This window comes from Protopterus annectens, chromosome 12.part0 (assembly GCF_019279795.1).
Source record: "Protopterus annectens isolate FY-2018-M chromosome 12.part0, PAN1.0, whole genome shotgun sequence".
NCBI lineage: Eukaryota > Metazoa > Chordata > Ceratodontiformes > Protopteridae > Protopterus > Protopterus annectens.
Genome location: NC_056746.1, coordinates 402,397,148 through 402,420,232, shown reverse-complemented (window position 1 = coordinate 402,420,232; position 23,085 = coordinate 402,397,148). Strand labels below are relative to the sequence as shown.

Sequence of the window (23,085 nt, the reverse complement as noted above, 5' to 3'; positions counted from 1 at the left end):
GGGGCAGTAGAACCTGTGCCTCCAGAACAAGTTGCAAAAGGATTCTATTCCAGGCTATTCTTTGTTCCCAGGAAAGAGGGAACTTGGCGTCCCATCCTGGACCTATCTTTCTTAATACCTTCCTGGTAATCCCAAAATTCAGAATGCTTACCTTACAACAGCTTCTACCTATGCTGCCAAACAAAGCTTGGATGGTCACCTTAGACCTAAAGGATGCTTACATGCACATCCCAATAAGGGAATCATGCAGAAAATTCCTGCGCTTCAGAGCAGGATCACTACACTTTCAATTCTCTGCTTTGCCATTTGACTTATCTACTGCTCCCAGGGTATTCACCAAATGTCTAGCTCCTGCCATTGCCTTTTGCAGGCAAAACAATGTACAGATTTACCCTTACCTGGATGACTGTCTCATCCGGTCAGACTGCAAGGAACTGCTCCTGCAGTACCTCTCATTTGTTAAAACCCTACTCACCTCTCTGCGGTTCACTATCAACAAAAGGAAATCAAAACAGACACCTACCAGGAAAATCATATTTCTGGAAGCTTTATTGGACACAGAACAGTAAATGGCCTTTCTGTCCCCAGAAAAACAAAGTTTCCTAGCAAAATACTTCACTACTCTGACCTTCCAAACCCAGCTTTCTGCCAGGAAATTCCTGCAAGCTCTAGGGTTCATGGCCTCATGCATCCTCCTGGTACCTCTGGCCAGACTGCCCATGAAGAAAATTCAGTGGTACCTAAAGAATCTGTGGTGTCAACACTCTCAACCTCTGGATACCTCCATTCCTGTGATCCCTTGCAGAAGATCTGAGTTCCTCTGGTGGGCCCAGGCCTGTGCTCTGAACAAGGGACTTCCATTCATCCTCCGTCCATCAGACCAGACCATAACTACAGATGCTTCAGACATAGCCTGGGGCGCCAACCTAGAAGGCAGATGCGCCCAAGGTATCTGGGACACTCAAATACTACCCTTGCACATCAATCAAAAGGAAATGATAGCAGTGCAAAACTCTGTGGCATTCTTCAAACCCTACCTCAAACCAGGAGTTCTTCTCATAAAAACAGACAACACCACAGTCATGTGGTACATCAACAAACAGGGAGGGACTCAGTCTTACCCCCTGTGCAGACTAGCTCAGACAACCTGACATCACCAAGCAAGCAGCAGCAGCCGACGCACAAAACCTTGACTCTGGTATTCGGACCAACAGAGGGCTACCACAGCATGGATACCCCAATGGTGAAGACTGCAGCAGTGAGAACACTCGAACATCTACATTTATGGTAACTGTACACAACTGTACTTTTCAGGACGATACTTACATTAGTATATCTAGGAATGAAGTTAACATTTCGTACAGTAAGACTGACATGTTTTTACATGATCTTTTAATGGAGGATTGCATTGATTAATGTAAGTACCATTTTTGGTTAATCCACATCCTAGAATTCCTAGTGTGCAGCATACCTATAGTCCATAAAGATGTTAACACCTCCCCCCCCCACCTTTGAGGTTAATAGTCTCTGCTTCTGGGTTAAAAACGTACTCCTTGGCAGTGTACATTGATCGATAGTTAAAATCTTTTTATAGGATGCATACACACATTCTAATATACTCGTGGGATTTGTTACCCAGAATTGGTAACATTGAATATGTGGAAGAGGTTCTATTTGCAACATAGATGTACTCAACCTTTTTGCTTTCATTCCACATGGTGTGGGTATGGAATGGTTTGAAGAAGTTGTGTTTGGTTTAGATTTTTTATCTTAATGGATTTAGTGCTCAAGTACAGCTATATTTATTTTGAGGGTGACATCTTTCAGTAAATAACAGGGGTGACTATGGGTGATTCTTGAACCAGTATGTTTGCTAATATGGTTTTATTTGAATGGGGAAAAAGATAGGTTTTGAATTCAGATTTTTTTTTAACAGTATCTGTTTTATTCCTGATATTTAGATGATATTTGTATTATTTGGATGGGAACAAAAGAATCTTTAGTGAATTTTATTAACTATTTGGGTACCACTAATGAGTTTTTGAGATTTATGTCCAGTATTACTACTGATAAATTCAATTATCTTGATGTTACAGTGTTTAAAGATAGGGGTTTGAAGAGAGTTTCATCTACAATTTACTGAAAACCTATTTATTATAATTCTTCACTTCACTAATGAGCACCCACTTTCTCAGAAAAGAAGTACTGTAAAGGGCCGACTTGTTAGGGCAACCCATATGAACACACATTATGTAGACTTTGTGTTGAAATGTGAAAATCTCTTTTTTTACAGAGGGGCTACCCCAACAGTTTCTTATCCAAAATTATTTTGGAAGTTAAGAATGGTTGGGGCATTAGATATAAACCCATCCTAGGACTGGATCCTACTGATTTTTCTAACCACAATGATGACACCAATAAGCATAAGAAAAATCAGGGAGAATTTAGTACAGCCCTTTGTTTAGAATGCAACAAGGAATATTCTACTATTAAGAGTCATCATTTTCTTTCAGCTGTTCCCGTTAGGGATTGCCACAGCGGATCATCTGTTTCCATTTTTTCCTGTCCTCTGCATCATGCTCTTTCACACCAACCGCCTGCATGTCCTCTCTCACTACATCCATAAACCTTATCTTAGGCCTTCCTCTTTTCCTCTTACCTGGCAGCTCCATCCTTAGCATCCTTTTCCCAATATACCCAGCATCCCTCCTCAGCACATGTCCAAACCAACACAATCTCACCTCTCTTGCTTTGTCGCCAAACTGTTCAACCTGAGCTGACCCTCTAATATACTGATTCCTAATCCTGTCCATCCTAGTCACACCCAGTGCAAATCTTAACATCTTTAACTCTGCCACATCCAGCTCTGACTCCTGCCTTTTCGTCAATGCCACCATCTCCAACCCATATAACAGCTGGTCTCACTACCCTCTTGTAGACCTTCCCTTTCACTCTTACCCGTCTGTCACAAATCACTCCTGACACTCTTCTCCACCCATTCCACCCTGCCTGTACTCTCTTCTTTACCTCTCTTCCATACTCACCATTACTCTGAACTGTTGATCCCAAGTACTTAAACTCATCCACCTTTACCAGCTGTACTCCCTGCATCCTCACCATTCCTCTATCCTCTCTCACATTTACACACATATATTCTGTTTTAGCCCTGCTGACCTTCATTCCTCTCCTCTCTAAAGCATATCTCCACCTCTCCAGGGTCTCCTCAACCTGGTCCCTACTCTCACTACATATCACAATGTCATCTGCAAACATCATAGTCTACGGGGCCTCCTGTCTGATCTCATCTGTCAACCTGTCCATCACCACTGCAAATATGAAAGAGCTCAGAGCTGATCCTTGATGTAATCCCACCTCCACCTTAAACGTATCTGTCACTCCCACCGCAGTCTTCACCAATGTCACACTACCCTCGTACATATCCTGTACCACTCTTACATACTGCTCTGCCACTCCCGACTTCCTCATACAATACCACAACTCCTCTCTAGGCACCCTGTCATATGCTTTCTCTAAGTCCACAAAGACACAATGCAACTCCTTCTGACCTTCTCTGCATTTCTCCAACAACACTCTCAGAGCAAATATTGCATCTGTAGTGCTCTTTCCTGGCATGAAACCATACTCCTGGCATGAAACCATACTGCTGATCACTAATCATCACCTCCCTTCTTAACTAGCTTCCACTACTCTTTCCCATAACTTCAAGCTGTGACTGATCAATTTTATCCCTCTGTAGTTACTGCAGCTCTGCACATCACCCTTATTCTTAAAGATAGGTACCAAAACACTTTTTCTCCACTCCTCAGGCATCCTCTGACTTTCCAAAATTTCATTAAACAATCTGGTTAAATATTCCACTGCCATTTCACCTAAGCACCTCCATGCTTCCACTGGTATGTCATCTGGGTCAACAGCCTATCCATTCTTCATCCTCTTCATAGCTGTCCTTACTTCCTCCTTGCTAATCTGTTTCACTTCCTGATTCACTATCCCCACATCATCCAACCTCTCTCTCTCTCTCTCATTCTCTTCATTCATCAGCCCTTCAAAGTACTCTTTCCATCTACTCAACACACTCTCCTCACTTGTGAGTAGGTTTCCCTCACTATCCTTTATCACCCTTACCTGCTGCAAATCTTTCCCAGCTCTGTCCCTCTGTCTAGCCAATCGGTACAGGTCCTTTTCTCCCTCTTTACTGTCCAGTCTCTCATACAACTCTCCATATGCCTTATCCTTGGCCTTCACCACCTCTCTCTTTGCCATGCGTCTCATCTCCTTATACTCATGTCTACTTTCTTCATCTCTTTGACAATCCCACTTCTTCACCAGCCTCTTCCTCTGTATACTCTCCTGTACTTCCTCATTCCACCACCAGGTCTCCTTGTCCTCCTTCCTCTGTCCAGATGTCACACCAAGCACCTTTCTAGCAGTCTCCCTTACTAGCTCTGCTGTAGTTAAGAGTATTATTCATAAATATTGGAATCTTTTCAGACAGATGCCTGGCACCTTAGATATACTTAAAAATAATTTGAGGTTCACATATAAAAAAGGGGGTATGCTTAAAAAATTATCAATCCAACAAAGCATACAAAAATAAGAACATCAGTGTAATTAAAAGACTAGGCACTTTTAAGTGGGGTAGTTGTAGGCAATGTGATTATATTAGTAACAGTGAAGTAATATCTGTGATTAGTCATGGCAAAGAGATAAAATCACAGTATCATTGTAATTGCACTTCTGTGAATGTGGTGTATATTTGTATTTGCCATTGTAATGCATTTTACATAGGAAAAATTGAAAGGGCACTAAAAAAGTGCATCTACGAACATATATATGATATTTTGCATGAAGCTGATACAAATTCTTTAGTAAAGCACTCAAAAGAGTGTAATAACTGTAATTTCAAATTTTCTGTATTGGAGCAGGTGTATAAAATCCAAGAGGGGGCAATGGGAAAACCTCCTTGAGTATCATGAACTTTATTGACAACTGTATTTACAAGCTAACAGGACACCTAGTTTAAATGAAGTTTTGTCCATTGCTGCTGTATTGAAATTGAGGTCAGTTAAGTTGTGATCTTTATATAAGGAAGATCCTAGTTTCTTTTGTTATATAGTCTCTTTTATTATATAATTTATTTTTATTAAATTAATCATCGTTTTATTATTATATTAATGATTTATTATATTTAGGATCTGTTTTGGTTGGTTTATTTATTTTTGTTTATTTAAACATTTTTGCAACATAAGCAGATTTGCAAGTTTTTACTTGTGGTGCCCTTTAAAAATGTCAACACTTTCACTTGCATTCGTAATTTAATTGTATTTGTATTTTCATTGGTTAATGAATATATAAAAAGAATCAACAACGTATTTCTTGTAGTTCTGAAGATGTTCTCTTTGAACAAAAGAACTTAACTATTAAAATAAAGTGGTATTTTTAATTCGCCAGGTGCTGTAGCCATCATTTGGAGGTGCTGTGTTCTGTGCTGTATTTGTGACATTGTAAATTCCCCAGGCCCCACTGTACCATGACCTCCATTCAAAAGCTTCAGCATTTCAGAAAGTTGATCATATGATCTCGCCCATATGACATTCGACTTTCTGTTGACTTGATCTTCTGAATGGGACCCTTATTGAGTTATCACTTAAGACAAAGGCAAACATACATTTATATAAAAGAAAGAAAAAGAAAACAAACCATATTAATATGTTTCTAGTTACAAACATACATCACATATATGTTTTTTGCGTAACTATCTTAAATCCAAAATTGCAAACATTCTCAGTTCCTGCCTTTTCTTAAATCTTGCTCCCTGTAAAATATTATTCTGCATGTATTGTTCACATAATTAACAATTTTTCTATAGTATTTTCTCCTACCCTTTTCTAAAGATCCCATTTCCAGTTCTTTTATGTGTTACAATATTCAGTACATCAGATACAGTTGGTTTATTTATTATTTAGTTTCCATTTGTTGAATGGGAGTGTCCAGCTGAGCTATTGCCCTTTTTCAGCAGAGGCTCGGGGAGAAAAGCTCCAAAGATATACAATGCAATAAACATAGCAATACAGATACATTTCAATAAAAAATAACAATCGAGAATTTTGGTAGTTAAAATGTGTAAACTACATACATGTATATTGTTGACAGATAAAACAGTACTATAAACAAAGGAGAATAGTAAAAAGGTAGAATAAGTTATATGTTTTGGTTTAAAATAGAGTTGAGTAAATATAAGGTTTTGTATGCAGAGTAGCAGAAACTTAAAAGGTTACATAAAAATTTCAGGGAGCAGAGTATAGAAGAGGCTTTGGAGTTTGCATAGGAAGTATAGGATGAAGTAGTTAATGGTAAGTTTTTGTAAGTTAGTTTGACTATACTATAAAGTAGGTAATAATCAGGGAGGATGAGTGCAATGGCAGGACCAGTGTTTTTTAAAGTGGTCTTTGGTTGCTAGCTTAAATTGTTTGGTGTGAGGCAGGGTCCTTATTTCTAGTGGGAGTTTGTTCCATGCAATAGAGGGATAGTAGCTATATAAGTTGCACCCTGTGTTGGATTTGGGTTTATGGATTTTTAGTAGGTCAGGCTTCAGAGAAGTCTGGTAGGGGAGTAGTGAGAGATGAGAGAAGATAGACTTGGTCAGAAAGCAGGCTGATATAGGCTGGAGTGTTTGATATGGAGTTGAGATTGTAGGATCAGCTGAGGTAGTTTGGGCCAGTTCAGGTATTTTGGGGAGAGACAGTGGTGAGATTTATATGTTTGTTGAGCTGTAAAACTAGCTATTTTGTGGTAGGTTGATTCTAATTTGGTAAGTAGGGAGGAGTTAGATTTGTGAATATTTGGGAAGAATATGTTAAGCATGGTAGAAGGTAGGCATGGTTAAGAGAAATCCTAGCTTCAGTAGTTAGGAATTTGATGTTCCTGTACAGTAGTCCTAGCCTTTGGTGAGTTTTTTTGATATAACTGTTAATGTGAAGATCGAATTTTAGTTGGTTGTCAATGGTAATACCAAGGAGTTTGTGCTAGTTTTGACTTCTATAGGAGTATTGTTTAGGGACCTTATGGAGAAGGAAAGTTTAATGTGGTTTGCAGATTTATGTAGAAAGAGTAGTAATTTTGTTTTCTTAGGGTTGAGGATGAGCTGATTATTAGTGAGCCATGTCTCTACTGAGTTGAAAGATGTCTGGGTATTTGTTAAGAGTTTTAAGGGGGAATTAGCAGTAGTTATGACTGTAGAATCATCTGCGTATTGGACATTGTTAGATTGAGGACAAGAGGAGTGGAGTGAGTTGGTGAAGATATTAAAGAGTAGAATAGAAGAAGTGAACCTTGGGGAAGACCAGTTCTTGCTGAGAGAGGGGTAGATAGTGCTGAGTCCCATTGTTTAGACATTGATTTCCATTTTCTAGTAATTGTTTTTTTGGCAACAACCAAAATTAAACTTAATAAGGCATTACTATATCTAGGCAATTCAGATCTTGTATCCCAGCTCAAAAAATAATTTTCTTAGTTACACCCGTTTGCTCACCCAGTATTTCTGACAGAGTAGTCTGTAGAGAATATTTATAATCTGTCAACTCATTACACTCCCAAAACATATGTTCCCAGTTACCTCTTTCTTCTCCTTCATAGCTCTAACATTTGTCATCTACCTGAGGAAAAATTCTTTGACGTCTGCTTTGGATATGAGAATATGTATGCAAACACTTCCAAGCAAAAATCCTAAATCTTCTAGACTTTGTTGCATACTTGGGAGCCATACATATGTCCCCCATTGTTTCCTTGTGAATTACTTATCCACTCACTCTTCCCAATCTTTTTAGCTCCTCTAATTGCTTTCTATAGCTATTGTACAATATTTTATATGCCCTACAGTCCCTTTTTTAACAGCAGCTTCTGTTCTAGATTCAATTAAAAACTCTACCAGGGGAGGTCTTTCACATAGGATTGCTGTATCCCTTTTTGCTTGTCTATACTCTGATATCAGTGCCTGATAAGAAAGGCAGTCTCTAGCCTGCAGTCCAAATTTCCTGGCCTCCTCCCATTCTATTACCTTTACCTCTCTAGTTATTTGCTGCCAATACCTTGGTTCCTTTCCCATTTTTCTCCAATATATTCCATTCCCCTCCTTGAATGGTAGGCAGTTTTCAATTTATTTCTTTCCTGTTTGTTTTTGCATCATGTTGTAGCTTTTGCTTAACTTTTTTTGACAACAGCATTGTATCATTGCTAGGTTCACTTTGTCTTCTCACCTCACATGGACTACACTTAGAAGAACATCTTTCTATTTATTAGTTGAGGCTTGGTATGCACCTTGTGGTTACCAGCTTTCAAATAAAATAACACATGCTTTCATGTTAAGTGGAGTAGTAGATTTTCAGTCCTGTATGACGTAACTCCCTAGCAATGCTTCTCAGGTCTGTAATCTTGTTTGGAAAGCCATTTTGTATTATGTAACCATAACAGAGTGTAAACTAGTTGCTGACACCTCAGAAAAAATATAATAAATATGTTTTGTTCTGGTTGCATTGTATATACCCGAAATATTCTATAAATATCTTCTTTTGGATATGTAATACTTTTTAAGTCTATGTGCATGTATTGAGTGGTAAATTGGAAGTGTTGTAGAATTTTGGTGGCCTGGCAAATGATGATGGAGTGATGTCTGGAGGAATGAAGGCAGAGTCTGGTCATATGTACTATTGGATGATCAGCATGAGCCACTGAATCAGTCACCATAGATTATACTGTTGAGGTGACATTCTTAAACATAATCTTTATAAATTGTCTGCATACTCTTAGTATGGTGTATAAGGCAGTATTATTATGACTCAAAAGACTCTGGAGCAGGCATGTCAGGAAAAGTGGAAAGAAACATGTTAGTTTTTTATCATGCGGATACCTTAGGACTGGTGACGGTGATTTCTGGTTGCTGGGATGCAGAGGAGGTAGGTATAGGTTTCCTGTCATGTCTGGCTTGGTGACAGAGTCATTAAGGGTCCTGGATTATGAAGTAGTGGGAGTAGGGGATAGGCAGGGTACTCCAGTCACCAACAGGGTAGGTGTGAGAGTAGAGCAAGGGTAGCAGTCACTAGAGGTATGTGGGAGACACTGGGCATATTGATTAATGACAGGATGGGACGGAAGTGAGTGAAAAGGAGACCCCCTTACTGGCAACAAGCCTTGGGCATCATGAATGCTTTGTTGGTACTGATCACTGCCTTGCCAGCTGTCTTTAGGCACTGAGAGCACCAATTATCTAGGGTATCAAAACTTGTCAGAGGCATTTGGGAAGCAAGGCTAGGCTTTAAATAAAACACTGAAGTTGTTTATCTAGTAATCGCTTATGGCTCTATGAACCTAATTAGTTTCAGTTTGTATTTATGTAAGGGGTGATTCCCTACATCACTGTTAAGACAGAGATGAGCATTGCAGTGGCCACCAGCTAATGCTGTGATGCACAGAGGGAACTCTGAACACTTTCAGGCTAGGTGACAACTTATCACTGCTGGAAGGAGATTTGTGTGCTGGACATCTTTGGTGTTGTAGACAAACAGTAATGCATATGCCACACATGCATAAAAGCACTTTACTTAGTTGTCTTTTGGAAAAGATAAGTATTATTGGGGGCGTATGTGGAAGACGTGATAAGGAATATTCAGGAAGCACACGCATATGTGCTCTGATGACAAGCCTAGATACTGGTGTAAGATGACTTCTGCATTTCAAGTAAATATGATTCTAGAGAGGACTATTTGAACTGTGATCTCCATATATTTCTGAAAGAAGGGGAATGGGCCTGTATAGAATCCAATACATTTATAATTGTTTTCCGAAGTGATAGTAGATAGGTAGTCATTTGGGGTCTATATTACAACCGCAAAAGTCCTAATCAGCGAATACGGACTCATCGACACATATTGCCCGATCCACGAATACTCCGAACACCCTAAACCACGAAATTCAAAATCTCGAACCATCATAGTTGTCCAACCCCACCACGTGCTACATACTACCTACCCAAACAAAATAAATAAACCACATACATACATTAACCAAAACCCTACTTCTAACCCTACACTAAACCTTACATACATTACTATCTATGCACTTACCTTAACCTGCACCGTAACCCTAAGGTCTATAACCATCACACACTTACCTTACAGAGCTATACCCAAACAAAATAAATAACCCACACACATACACTTAGCAAAACCCTATTTCTAACCCTACACTAAGCCTTACATACATTACTATCTATGCACTTACCTTAACCCGCACCCTAACCCTAAGGTCCATAACTATCGCACACTATTACTATCTATGCACTTACTTTAACCAGCACCCTAACCCTAAGGTCCATAACTATCGCATAGTTACCTTATGGAGCTATGCCGCAGAAGGGCCAACTATGATGATTCGACATTTCGGATTTCGCTCTTCAGGACAATTGGTGTTTTCACGTTTTGATGTATACGTGTCAACGTTTCCGTATTCGGGTAAGTGGACCTTTGTGATTTTAATAGGTAACTGTTATTTTTTGTAAACAAAGTGGCATATTAAGTTTCTCATTTTAACCAAGTTTCTTTAATTGTGAGTATATCAGGGTTGTGGTCTCAAGAAAGTTAAATTTATTAATTATGTTATGGATGTTAATGCAAGCATTACTTAATTGTTTAGGTAGTGCTTAAACGTAGATGCGTTGCCTAAAGTGTTTTGCAAGTTAGTGTGAATAATGGGGCTGGCTTACGTTCAATATTACCAGAATATAGAATCTGTAAATGTACGGTGATGTGATTTTCTAGCAGGCATCAAAATTTTTTAGCAGATATGTGGGACAGTGACGTGAAGGAGGAAGGATAACAGAGAAACATTGCTTGTAATATCTGAATGTCAGAACAGAGTGGTGGAAAGTCTTGGAGTGAAGTGGTAGTCTGGAGGAGTACAAGGAGTCTAAATTATACAAGCAGATTATTGATGTGCAGTGCAACTGGCAGAAGCAGAATGAAGGGTTATGATTGCATATTAAGTTGTGATTGGTAGTATGGTTGACATGTGGATGTAAAAGGGGAGTGAGAAGGAAGAAATAACGTAGAAAACAAATCATAGTTTATAAGTTTGAGAAGAAGAAGGATTTAATTCAAAATGGTTATTTCAAATTTTACAGCAAAAGCACTGACAGCCATTTGATAAACAAAACGAAAGCCTCAAACTAAAACAGACTTAGTATGATTAACTGTAAACTTTTCATCCCTTGTAAACTCACATTTTTTGAAAATGCATCTAGCAACTCATTAAACTCATAGTCAAACAGCATATATAGTTAAGAGCTAATTAGCATCTATGTGAAGGGTGCAGGTATTCAAAAGACAAATGTGCAATGCGTTTGCTAACAGTTTGGGAATAGTCCATTGGATACAGTAGCAGAAGCTCATTTAGTACAAGACTATAGTAGCCCAACATAGTATGTTTCACACCTGTGTGCCTGCAAAAAACAAGGTTAATTAAAAATGTATTCGCATCTAAAATATTAACATTAAACTCTTAGACTTCTGCTAGTTCATTATTGAAGATTTTCAGCATTGTGTGCTTCACACTATTAGTCTCGATACTGCAGAAATCAACCTTTTTGGCTTTGTGTAAGTGATAGTAAACCTTGAAAATACTGTGTTGTCTCTGAATATTTTATATAACATAAACTGTTGCCCCCCCCAATGGGCGCAGGTCATGGCTGAAAAGGAATGGGGGACCAGTCCACTTATATGGTTATCAAGTTGCAATATGTAAATAAACAAACAAATAAATAAATACAGTATGAGAAGACTGAGTGAGATAAGATGGCATGAGGATAAGGTGCAAAACGGTGATGTGTGGTTAATTAAATAGAACTGGTTGAGGGTCAGTATATAAGAAAGGAAATTGCTTTCTTAAAGATGGTGGAAGAAAAGAAGTATGACATGGTGGAGATGGTTGTGTAGATGCCTTCCTGGAGGCGGCTCTGAGGGAGGAAGCACATGGCTAATTAGCATATGCCACTCCCTAGGAATACCTCATTAGTATTCAGCACAGCCACAGGGCAAACCCTCCATGGTGTTGCATGTCTTCACTGTAAAGGAACATGCAATACTGTGTTGCAGCAGTTGCTGAATTGGGAAAGTGTACCATAATATGTGCATGGAAGTGTATACATCATAGTACTTTAATAAATCCCATTCTAATTCACACCTGGCTATGTGAAAGATATTGATCAAACCATGATAAACATTGGTTATTGCGTCACCATTTGCAGAATTTAAAATTCACAAATTTCCTAAAAAGTATACAGTAGGGAAACAATTATTGTAAAGATAAAGTTCTGTCACTAGACAGAGCTCTGACATTATTCAATCACACACAAATTAACAAAGATTGTAATTGAACAAGGGAAGATTGGACTGACAGATGTCAAATAAGATATTATGCCCATAACTATGCTTTAACCCCTACGACCTTAAAATAGTATCTAGTTGTCAAGTCTATAAATAACTAATATTACAGGTCAAACATGTAATGAACTAGATATCAAACATTAAAAATAAACTGTAATGTTTGCTTATAGAGTTGCTGCTTGGGATTCCAAAGGGCTTTCTGCAAGTGGGAAGCCTTAATATGGCTGATGTTCTTCGTCTCACATTGCTGCAGTCATAACCTGTGGGTAGTCCGCTGTCCTCGGTCGGCCCGAATACCAAAGAGTTAGGCTGGCGTCGGTCATGGGCGCCGGGAGCTGACGTCAGTACGTAATAGTACTTAAGCGCATGACTGACGCCATATCCTCAGTCTTTCTTGCCGCGTGGTCCGAAGCAGAAGCAGCGTTTGCAAGTGCCATTCGGCGTTCTGAAATTTTCAGTTTTCGAGTTTCAGACCGAAGACCAGCTGGGCTAAGTACCCCGTTGGGGAAAATTTTTGTCTTTTCTTGCCTCAGTTAATCCGGATGTCAGAAAAAGTTAATAATTGTATTTCTTGTGGGAAACAGATACCTCATAGGGACTATCATTCTCTCTGTATTCCTTGCTTAGGGCCTGAACACGTGAGTCGGGTGTTGCTTTGGCTAGATTTAATAAGCGCACCATTAAACGCAGATTAGACTGTGCTAGGCTTGTTTTTAAGGTGTAACTACAACATGCCGTCGGATCCTCCGATGCCGCTACCATAAAAGCGAAAAGATAAATCCTTAAGGTCTAAACCGGAGGAGTCGTCCATTGCGGACGCCGGTTCTATGGAATCTACGGTTGAATCTGTGGATCCAGCCGAAGTCTCGGCTGAATCCCAGGGGGATCCTTTACTTTTGCAGGAGTTGGCCTCTCCGGAGTTAGGTCAGGCCGAGGGTGCTTCTCAAGTTACTGTGGTTCCTTCCTTATAGGTTCATAGGTTCATAGGTTCATACTAGGCTATCTGCCCTAGGGCATTTATAAGCCTAGCCAGAGTATGTTTGGCTTTCGCCACCCATTTTAAATTAATTTTGCTATGCCCTTTTTCGAGGTTAGTATACTGTGCCTCTGTCTAACAGTGACACAGAAGTGATACCCGGGGTAAACCTACGATCTCCCATCCACTCATCAAGATTCCTCTTGAAAAGAGTCAATGAGGGACTCTGCCTAACCTGGACTGGGATTTTATTCCAGAGTGAAGGGAGCCTCTGGGTTATGAATCTGTCCCTCCAGCATGTCCTATTTATTTCAGTGCTGAGGTTCAAGTCTCTCGAGTGTGTAGCTCGATGGGATTTGGATTTTTTGAGGTGCAGCATGTCCCTTAATTCCGGGTTGGACATGGCCTTATACATCAGGCACAGGTCACCTCTGAGCAGGCGGTATGCCACTGAGTAGAGCTGGAGTTTCTTTAACTGGGCAGCATATGGCATCTGTTTGAGCCCTTTGATCCTCTTGGTGAAGTACTTTTGGGGTCTTTCCAGTTGCTGCAGGTGTTTGGTAAGGTACATCCCAAAAGGTGCATTGTACTCAATTATGGGCCTAATGAGGGATGAGTAAAGAGGCACGATGACCTCCCCTAATCTAGATGTGAATCCCTTCATGATTAGGTGGGCTATATAAAATGTTTTTCTAACCACTTTGGCCACGTGGTTGTCAAATGAGAGATTGCTATCAACTTGGGTCCCCAGGTCCCTAATTACTTCTTCTGTACTTAATGGATTACCACCTATGTGGTAATTTGTGGGCACTTTGTTTTTGCCAAAGGGGATGACTATACACTTTTTGGCGTTTAGGTTGAGGCCATGGCTCTGGCACCAGTTGTCTGTTTCTACGAGGCCCTTTTGGAGGATGCTTGTGTCGGCTGGAGAGTTGATTATGGCACCCAGTTTGCAGTCATCTGCGAACCCCTTTTGGTTTCCCAAAACCCAAAAGGTTTAGTATCCAGGAAGTATTTGTGGGTACAGTGGAAACCCTTTTTTTTTGAAAAGGGGAAGAAGTTAAATTTATTAATTATGTTATGGATGTTAATGCAAGCATTACTTAATTGTTTAGGTAGTGCTTAAACGTAGATGAGTTGCCTAAAGTGTTTTGTGTTAGTGTGAATAATGGGGCTTACGTTCAATATTACCAGAATATAGAATCTGTAAATGTACGGTGATGTGATTTTCTAGCAGGCATCAAAATTTTTTAGCAGATATGTGGGACAGTGACGTGAAGGAGGAAGGATAACAGAGAAACATTGCTTGTAATATCTGAATGTCAGAACAGAGTGGTGGAAAGTCTTGGAGTGAAGTGGTAGTCTGAGGAGTACAAGGAGTCTAAATTATACAAGCAGATTATTGATGTGCAGTGCAACTGGCAGAAGCAGAATGAAGGGTTATGATTGCATATTAAGTTGTGATTGGTAGTATGGTTGACATGTGGATGTAAAAGGGGAGTGAGAAGGAAGAAATAACGTAGAAAACAAATCATAGTTTATAAGTTTGAGAAGAAGAAGGATTTAATTCAAAATGGTTATTTCAAATTTTACAGCAAAAGCACTGACAGCCATTTGATAAACAAAACGAAAGCCTCACACTAAAACAGACTTAGTATGATTAACTGTAAACTTTTCATCCCTTGTAAACTCACATTTTTTGAAAATGCATCTAGCAACTCATTAAACTCATAGTCAAACAGCATATATAGTTAAGAGCTAATTAGCATCTATGTGAAGGGTGCAGGTATTCAAAAGACAAATGTGCAATGCGTTTGCTAACAGTTTGGGAATAGTCCATTGGATACAGTAGCAGAAGCTCATTTAGTACCAGACTATAGTAGCCCAACATAGTATGTTTCACACCTGTGTGCCTGCAAAAAACAAGGTTAATTAAAAATGTATTCACATCTAAAATATTAACATTAAACTCTTAGACTTCTGCTAGTTCATTATTGAAGATTTTCAGCATTGTGTGCTTCACACTATTAGTCTCGATACTGCAGAAATCAACCTTTTTGGCTTTGTGTAAGTGATAGTAAACCTTGAAAATACTGTGTTGTCTCTGAATATTTTATATAACATAAACTGTTGCCCCCCCCAATGGGCGCAGGTCATGGCTGAAAAGGAATGGGGGACCAGTCCACTTATATGGTTATCAAGTTGCAATATGTAAATAAACAAACAAATAAATAAATACAGTATGAGAAGACTGAGTGAGATAAGATGGCGTGAGGATAAGGTGCAAAACGGTGATGTGTGGTTAATTAAATAGAACTGGTTGAGGGTCAATATATAAGAAAGGAAATTGCTTTCTTAAATATGGTGGAAGAAAAGAAGTATGACATGGTGGAGATGGTTGTGTAGATGCCTTCCTGGAGGCGTCTCTGAGGGAGGAAGCACATGGCTAATTAGCATATGCCACTCCCTAGGAATACCTCATTAGTATTCAGCACAGCCACAGGGCAAACCCTCCATGGTGTTGCATGTCTTCACTGTAAAGGAACATGCAATACTGTGTTGCAGCAGTTGCTGAATTGGGAAAGTGTACCATAATATGTGCATGGAAGTGTATACATCATAGTACTTTAATAAATCCCATTCTAATTCACACCTGGCTATGTGAAAGATATTGATCAAACCATGATAAACATTGGTTATTGCGTCACCATTTGCAGAATTTAAAATTCACACATTTCCTAAAAAGTATACAGTAGGGAAACAATTATTGTAAAGATAAAGTTCTGTCAATAGACAGAGCTCTGACATTATTCAATCACACACAAATTAACAAAGATTGTAATCGAACAAGGGAAGATTGGACTGACAGATGTCAAATAAGATATTATGCCCATAACTATGCTTTAACCCCTACGACCTTAAAATAGTATCTAGTTGTCAAGTCTATAAATAACTAATATTACAGGTCAAACATGTAATGAACTAGATATCAAACATTAAAAATAAACTGTAATGTTTGCTTATAGAGTTGCTGCTTGGGATTCCAAAGGGCTTTCTGCAAGTGGAAAGCCTTAATATGGCTGATGTTCTTCGTCTCACATTGCTGCAGTCATAACCTGTGGGTAGTCCGCTGTCCTCGGTCGGCCCGAATACCAAAGAGTTAGGCTGGCGTCGGTCATGGGCGCCCGGAGCTGACGTCAGTATGTAATAGTACTTAAGCGCATGACCGACGCCATATCCTCAGTCTTTCTTGCCGCGTGGTCCGAAGCAGAAGCAGCGTTTGCAAGTGCCGTTCGGCGTTCTGAAATTTTCAGTTTTTGAGTTTCAGACCGAAGACCAGTTAGGCTAAGTACCCCGTTGGGGAAAATTTTTGTCTTTTCTTGCCTCAGTTAATCCGGATGTCAGAAAAAGTTAATAATTGTATTTCTTGTGGGAAACAGATACCTCATAGGGACTATCATTCTCTCTGTATTCCTTGCTTAGGGCCTGAACACGGCGTGAGTCGGGTGTCGCTTTTCGCTAGATTTAATAAGCGCACCATTAAACGCAGATTAGACTGTGCTAGGCTTGTTTTCGTAAGCGGTGTAACTACAACATGCCGTCGGATCCTCCGACGCCCGCCACCGCAAAAGCGAAAAGATAAATCTTTAAGGACTAAACCAGAGGAGCCGCCCGTGGCGGACGCCGGTTCTATGGGATCTACGGTTGAATCTGTGGATCCAGCCAAGTCTCGGCTGAATCCCAGGGGAACCTTTACTTTTGCAGGAGTTGGCCTCTCCGGAGTTAGGTCAGGCCGAGGGTGCTTCTCAAGTTACTGTGGTTCCTTCCTTACAAAAGGTTATTAGGCCTTCTACTTCAGTCACTAAAGGCCCTGCTAAGGCTAGACCTGGTATTTCTGGTACGGGCCACAGCCCTGGTTCTTCGGCTCTGTTCCCAAAAGCATATGTTGAAAATGGCAGAGGATTTGATTACCTTGATCAGGGGTTCTATGCCCCCTCCAGAGAAGAGGCCTAGGGTGGAGACAGATTTAGAGGGAATGGAACATTCCTCAAATTACTCTGAGTCCTCAGCTGAGGATATTCAGGATTTTCCTCCCTATTCTGATTCGGATGCAGAGGATTCCTGTCCTTCTGCTTCACCTCCAGAGGATTTTTCCTTTTCTGAAACCTTGCATTCCATGAGGGAGCATCTCAAGTGGGAAGGTCAGGATTTTTCAGATTCTCGTAAGAGGCTTAGGGAATTTTTGTTTTTGCCACAACATAGACCTTTGGCTATTCCCCCTGTTTTAGATGTTGTTCAGGATGTTTTTCTGAAGCTTCCTTAATCCTGATTCTTTACCCCTGCCCCTGTCAAGCCAGACAGGTATTACAGAGTTCCAGAGGCACATAAATATTTGTATAAGAGCCCTAGAGCTGACCCGAAACTATTCTTCAAGGGCCTAAGGGTGTCAGGGCTTCTGTGGTTAAGAATCCAGTTCCTTTGGATAAAGATTCTAGAGCGTTGGATAGGTGGGGTAAAAAAGTGTACACCTCTTCTACGTTAGCTATGAGGGCTTTAAATTGCCAATTCCATATGCTGAAGTATCAGAACTTTCTGTTAGGTCAATTAAAATCTAAGGTAGATGCTTTATCTGAGGGTATAGAGTGTAAGGAATTGCAGGACTTGGTTCATGCTTCAGATCAAGTTGGTAAACATGCCTTACAGTGTGGCTTCGATGCCCTTCAGGCTTCTTCCAGGGTAGCTGCTACTGGTTCAGTTATTCGTAGACATGCTTGGCTTAAGGACCAAAATTTGCCAGAGCATGTTAAAGCTCGGATTTTGGATGCTCCCCTTCAATCTGAAGTTCTTTTTGGTTCCCCTGTGGAGTCAGTTTTGAAAAAGATGGAAGACAAAGCTAAGTCTATGCAGACAGTTAAGGAATTTTTGCAAGTGCAGCCCCCTAAGTTTAGCAGGAATTGGCCTGCTAGAGGATGGTCTTACCCTTCTTCAGATTTTCATTCTAAGGGCAGGTCTAGACGTGGTAGGGGCAGGGCTCATGCTCAGGGTTCTTTCAGACCTAGGACTTGGAGTTCTCCTGCACAATCTTCTGGTGAGGGCAGGGGTCAGCCTTTTCGTAAACAGACCCAATGACCTGTATCTCCAGCTGCCGGATCCTTCCTTTCTGGCAGCTCCTCTAGGAGGAAAGTTGGCACTTTTCAAACAAAATTGGCTTTTGGTCACCCAGGACAAATGGGTGTTGGACATAATAAATCAAGGCTACAAGTTTTATTTTCACACTTTTCCCCCTTTCAAAGGCATGCCAGATGTACCTCCTCAGCAAAGGCTGGAGGCTCAAGAACAAATTTCTTTGCTTTTACAGATGGGGGCTATCCAGGTGGTACCTCCGTCAGAAGAAGGCCTAGGGTTTTATTCTCGTCTTTTCCTAGTGCCAAAGAAAGGAAACACTTGGAGGCCAATTCTGGATTTGTCCATTCTCAATACGTACCTAGACATTCCAAAGTTCAAGATGTTAACATTACAGCAACTTCTGCCTCTGCTAGGCAAAGATCACTGGATGGTAACTCTGGATCTCAAAGAGGCCTATCTTCATGTTCCTATCAGGCCCAGCTGCAGGAGATTCCTGCGTTTTCGGGCTGGCACTTCTCATTATCAGTTCTCTGCATTGCCCTGTGGTTTATCTACTGCGCCCAGGGTGTTCACAAAGGTTCTGGCTCCTGTAATAGCTTTCTTAAGACTGAGGGGAATACAAATTTATCCTTATCTGGACAATTGCCTGATTCTTGCTCAGGACAAAGACAAGTTACTTCAACAGCTACAGTATGAAATGGCAGTTTTAAGGTGCCTAGGGTATTCTGTGAACGAAACAAAGTCCAGTCTAGTGCCCTCTCAGGACATGTGCTTTCTGGGTGTGAGACTGAATACAGCCTCTCAGATGGCTTTTCTGACCCCGGACAAGCAAAGAACTCTTCATCTATACTTCCAGCAATTATCAGTACTGTCCAGGCTGACTGCAAGGACAGTCCTTCAACCTTGGGGTTCATGGCATCTTGCATTCTGGTACTTCCCAATGCCAAACTGCATATGCGGAAGCTACAATGGTATCTCAAACGTGTATGGACTCAACACTGCCACAATTTGGACACTGTAATTCCGATAATACCTTGCATCCAGAAGGAATTCTTGTGGTGGGAACAGGAATGTCACCTAAACAAGGGACTCTCTGTGACCCGGCCAGAGGCGAGTCAGATCTTAACGACGGATGCCTCAGACTTGGCTTGGGGAGCACACTTCAATGGGAAATGGATTCAAAACACGTGGCCTCCCAAACTACAGCATTTGCATATCAACATGAAGGAGATGTTAGCAGTCCAGTTTGCCCTGATGGCTTTCAAGGGCCTACTTCAACCAGGACAGGTGTTGATACAAACAGACAACACTACAGTCATGTGGTACATCAACAAGCAGGGGGGGGACCCATTCTTATCCTCTTTGCAGACAAGCTATGATATTGTGGGAGACTGCTCTGGGATTGCACATCACTCTTCAAGCACGGTTTCTGCCAGGAGCACAGAACTCCCTAGCAGATGTATTGAGCAGACAAATTGTGGATCCCCACGAGTGGAAATTGGATCCTCAGGTATTTCATCAGTTGACAGTGGCTTGGGGAACTCCAGACATAGATCTGTTCGCTTCTCCTCTAAATTTCCAACTACCAAAATTTTGCACAAAAATGTTTCACCCAAAAGCTTGGAAAGTGGATGCTCTATCTTTCAGTTGGAACAACCTTCACATCTATGCTTTTCCTCCTCTGCCTCTCCTTACCAAGATTTTCTTGAAGGTCAGGTGGGACAAGCCCTGCATGATTTTAATAGCACCAGATTGGCCACGACAGCACTGGTATCCTCTGCTGAGGAGTTTAATTCAGGAGCCTCCTTGGCCTTTGCCACAGCTTCCTCACTTGTTGTCCCAGTCAAGCAATCATTTGCTCAATGTCAGGGTGCAGTCCCTGCATCTAACGGCCTGGCATATTCTATTTTAGAGCCTGTGGGTTCTCAGCTTCCTCAACAGGTTTTAGATGTCATTTTGGAAGCTAGGCGGCCCAGCACTAGAAAAGTTTATGCTGATAAATGGAAGAGATTTTTTGTTTGGAGCACAACAAAGGGCTTTGATGTCTCGGTACCTAATTTGAGTTTTACACTACAGTACCTTACTGAGTTACTAGACAAGGGTTTGTCATTTTCTTCTGTGAAAGTTCATGCTGCAGCCATTTCTGCTCACTATGATTGTGATCCTCCTTTATTTTCTCACCCTTTGTTTAAGCAATTTCTTAGAGGGGCAAAATATAAGACCCCCACGTAGAGCTCCTACTCCTTCCTGGGATCTCAATTTTGTGTTGGAGAAGCTTACTTTGCCTCCTTTTGAACCTGCAGCTACGTCTGAATTGAAGATTTTGTCCTGGAAGACTGCCTTTTTGTTGGCCATTACTTCTGCTAGAAGGGTATCTGAATTGCAGGCTCTCATGGCAGTTGAACCTTTTCTAATATTCCATAAGGATAGAGTTTCTTTGCGTACTAACCCTACTTTCATGCCAAAAGTGATTTCTAATGTGGCCTTGAACCAGTCTATCCATTTGCCTACCTTTTATGCTGATCCCCAAAATAAGGGGGAAAAATCTTGCATTCTTTGGATATACACAGGCAGTTACGTTATTATTTGAGCAGAACTAAGGAGTTCAGACAGACTCAACAGTTATTTGTTTCTTTTGCTTTGGGTTCACAAGGGAAAGCTGTTTCTAAGCAGACTATTTCAAAGTGGATTGGTAATTGTATTGCTTTTTGTTATTCTCATCATGGGAAGCATGTTCCTGCTGGGATTAGACCTCATTCCACTAGGGCTACTGCCACTTCTACTGCTTTTTTGAGAGGTGTAGCTACTAAGGATATTTTGGAAGCAGCTACTTGGAGTTCAGTTCATACTTTTACTAAACATTACCATCTCCCTCTTTTCTCCAAGTCCAGGGCTGGGTTTGCCACTGCAGTCTTACAGGGCATGTTAGCAGCCCCTAATGCTTTTTAGTTTACCAGCCTCCCTTTTCCTTTGCTTTGGGATTCTACCCACAGGTTATGACTGCAGCAATGTGAGACGAAGAACATAGTACAGTTTTGTACCTACCATAAATGTAGATGTTCGAGGATCCACATTGCTGCAGTCCTATTTCCCTCCCTCCTTCCCTCTTTGGTTGGGGGTGTGGTTGTTGTTTGTTGTTATTGTTCCTTGGGGATAATTATTATTTTCTCCCTTTGTGGCTCTGGCCTTTTCCTTTTAAGGCCTTCTGACATCTGGGGCAAGAAAGACTGAGGATATGGCGTCGGTCATGCGCTTAAGTACTATTACGTACTGACGTCAGCTCCGGGCGCCCATGACCGACGCCAGCCTAACTCTTTGGTATTCGGGCCGACCGAGGACAGCGGACTACCCACAGGTTATGACTGCAGCAATGTGGATCCTCGAACATCTACATTTATGGTAGGTACAAAACTATACTTTTTTCCACTCATGGTAAGCTTTTCCAAATCTTTTCCACCTATCACTGAGGATTTTTGCTGGTCGGAGCCTCAGCATGGAGGGTTGTCTTGCTGGTAGAGCTGCATGCTAATGTGGCAATCACATACCTCTCAACCTTTTAGAGTAGGAAATCTGGACAAAGCCATAAATAATGGGTGGACAAAGGCCCAAAAACAGGAACACTTTTAAATACTGCTGTTACAGACTTAGAAAGTTGATAGAGTAACACATTTTGCATTAGCATGAATTTTCTGAAGGGCATGAAGTCTGAAACTCAAATGGCTGTCATTATTTCATTATTTTGTGACTTCACCCCTCAATGACTTGCCAATGATTTGCCAGAAAACCATAATTTTATGAGAAACAGACCAAAAATATGTGGCAAAAATCTGGGCATTCTGCGAAAATCTGTACAGTTGAGAGGTGTGGTGCTAATCAGTCATGTGCTGTCTCACAGAAATGCCAGATTAGAATCATCAGCTGCATAAAATTTCACTGTTGAAGGAAAAAAAGTCTCAAAAGATAGCAGCCATCCATTCACTCCTATGGAAGCAGCCATGGTGCAGGACAGTTCAGTGAAGACATAGGGTTGGTGGTGTGTTAATGTGTGTATGTGTAGACATATCTGTAGGGGCATGAATGAATCTAGAAGAATGTGTGTGTTTGTCTGTAGGGGAATAAATGAAGCTGAAAGAATGTGTGTGTGTGTGTGTGTGTGTGTGTGTGTGTGTGTGTGTGTGTGTGTGTGTGTGTGTGTGTGTGTGCGTGTGTGTCTCTCTGTGTGACCACATTGAGGGGGGTGTTAGACAAGAAATTGAGAGCCTGGTTGTGTGTTTGTGCATGTGGCTGAATGGGTGAGCATGTCCTTGAGTGTAATCAACTGTGGGAGGAATTGTTAGTTAATGTGTGTGTCTGTACATGTGTGTATGTACACGTGGGAATGTGTGTGTGTGTGTGTGTGTGTGTGTGTGTGTGTGTGTGTGTGTGTGTGTGTGTGTGTGTGTGTGTGTGTGTGTGTGTGTGTGTGTATGAGTGTGCGTGTGTGTGTGTGTCTCTGTGCTACTGTCCTATCGTCTGACAGTGCTAATG

General features: G+C 40.9%; 1 protein-coding gene across 1 annotated transcript in view; it reads left to right on the top strand.

Annotated features, from left to right (window-relative positions):
• DNAH3 (dynein axonemal heavy chain 3) overlaps positions 1-23,085 on the top strand; it is a 2,217,123-nt gene that overhangs the window by 1,679,074 nt on the left and 514,964 nt on the right. The gene's annotated exons all lie outside the window — the stretch shown is intronic.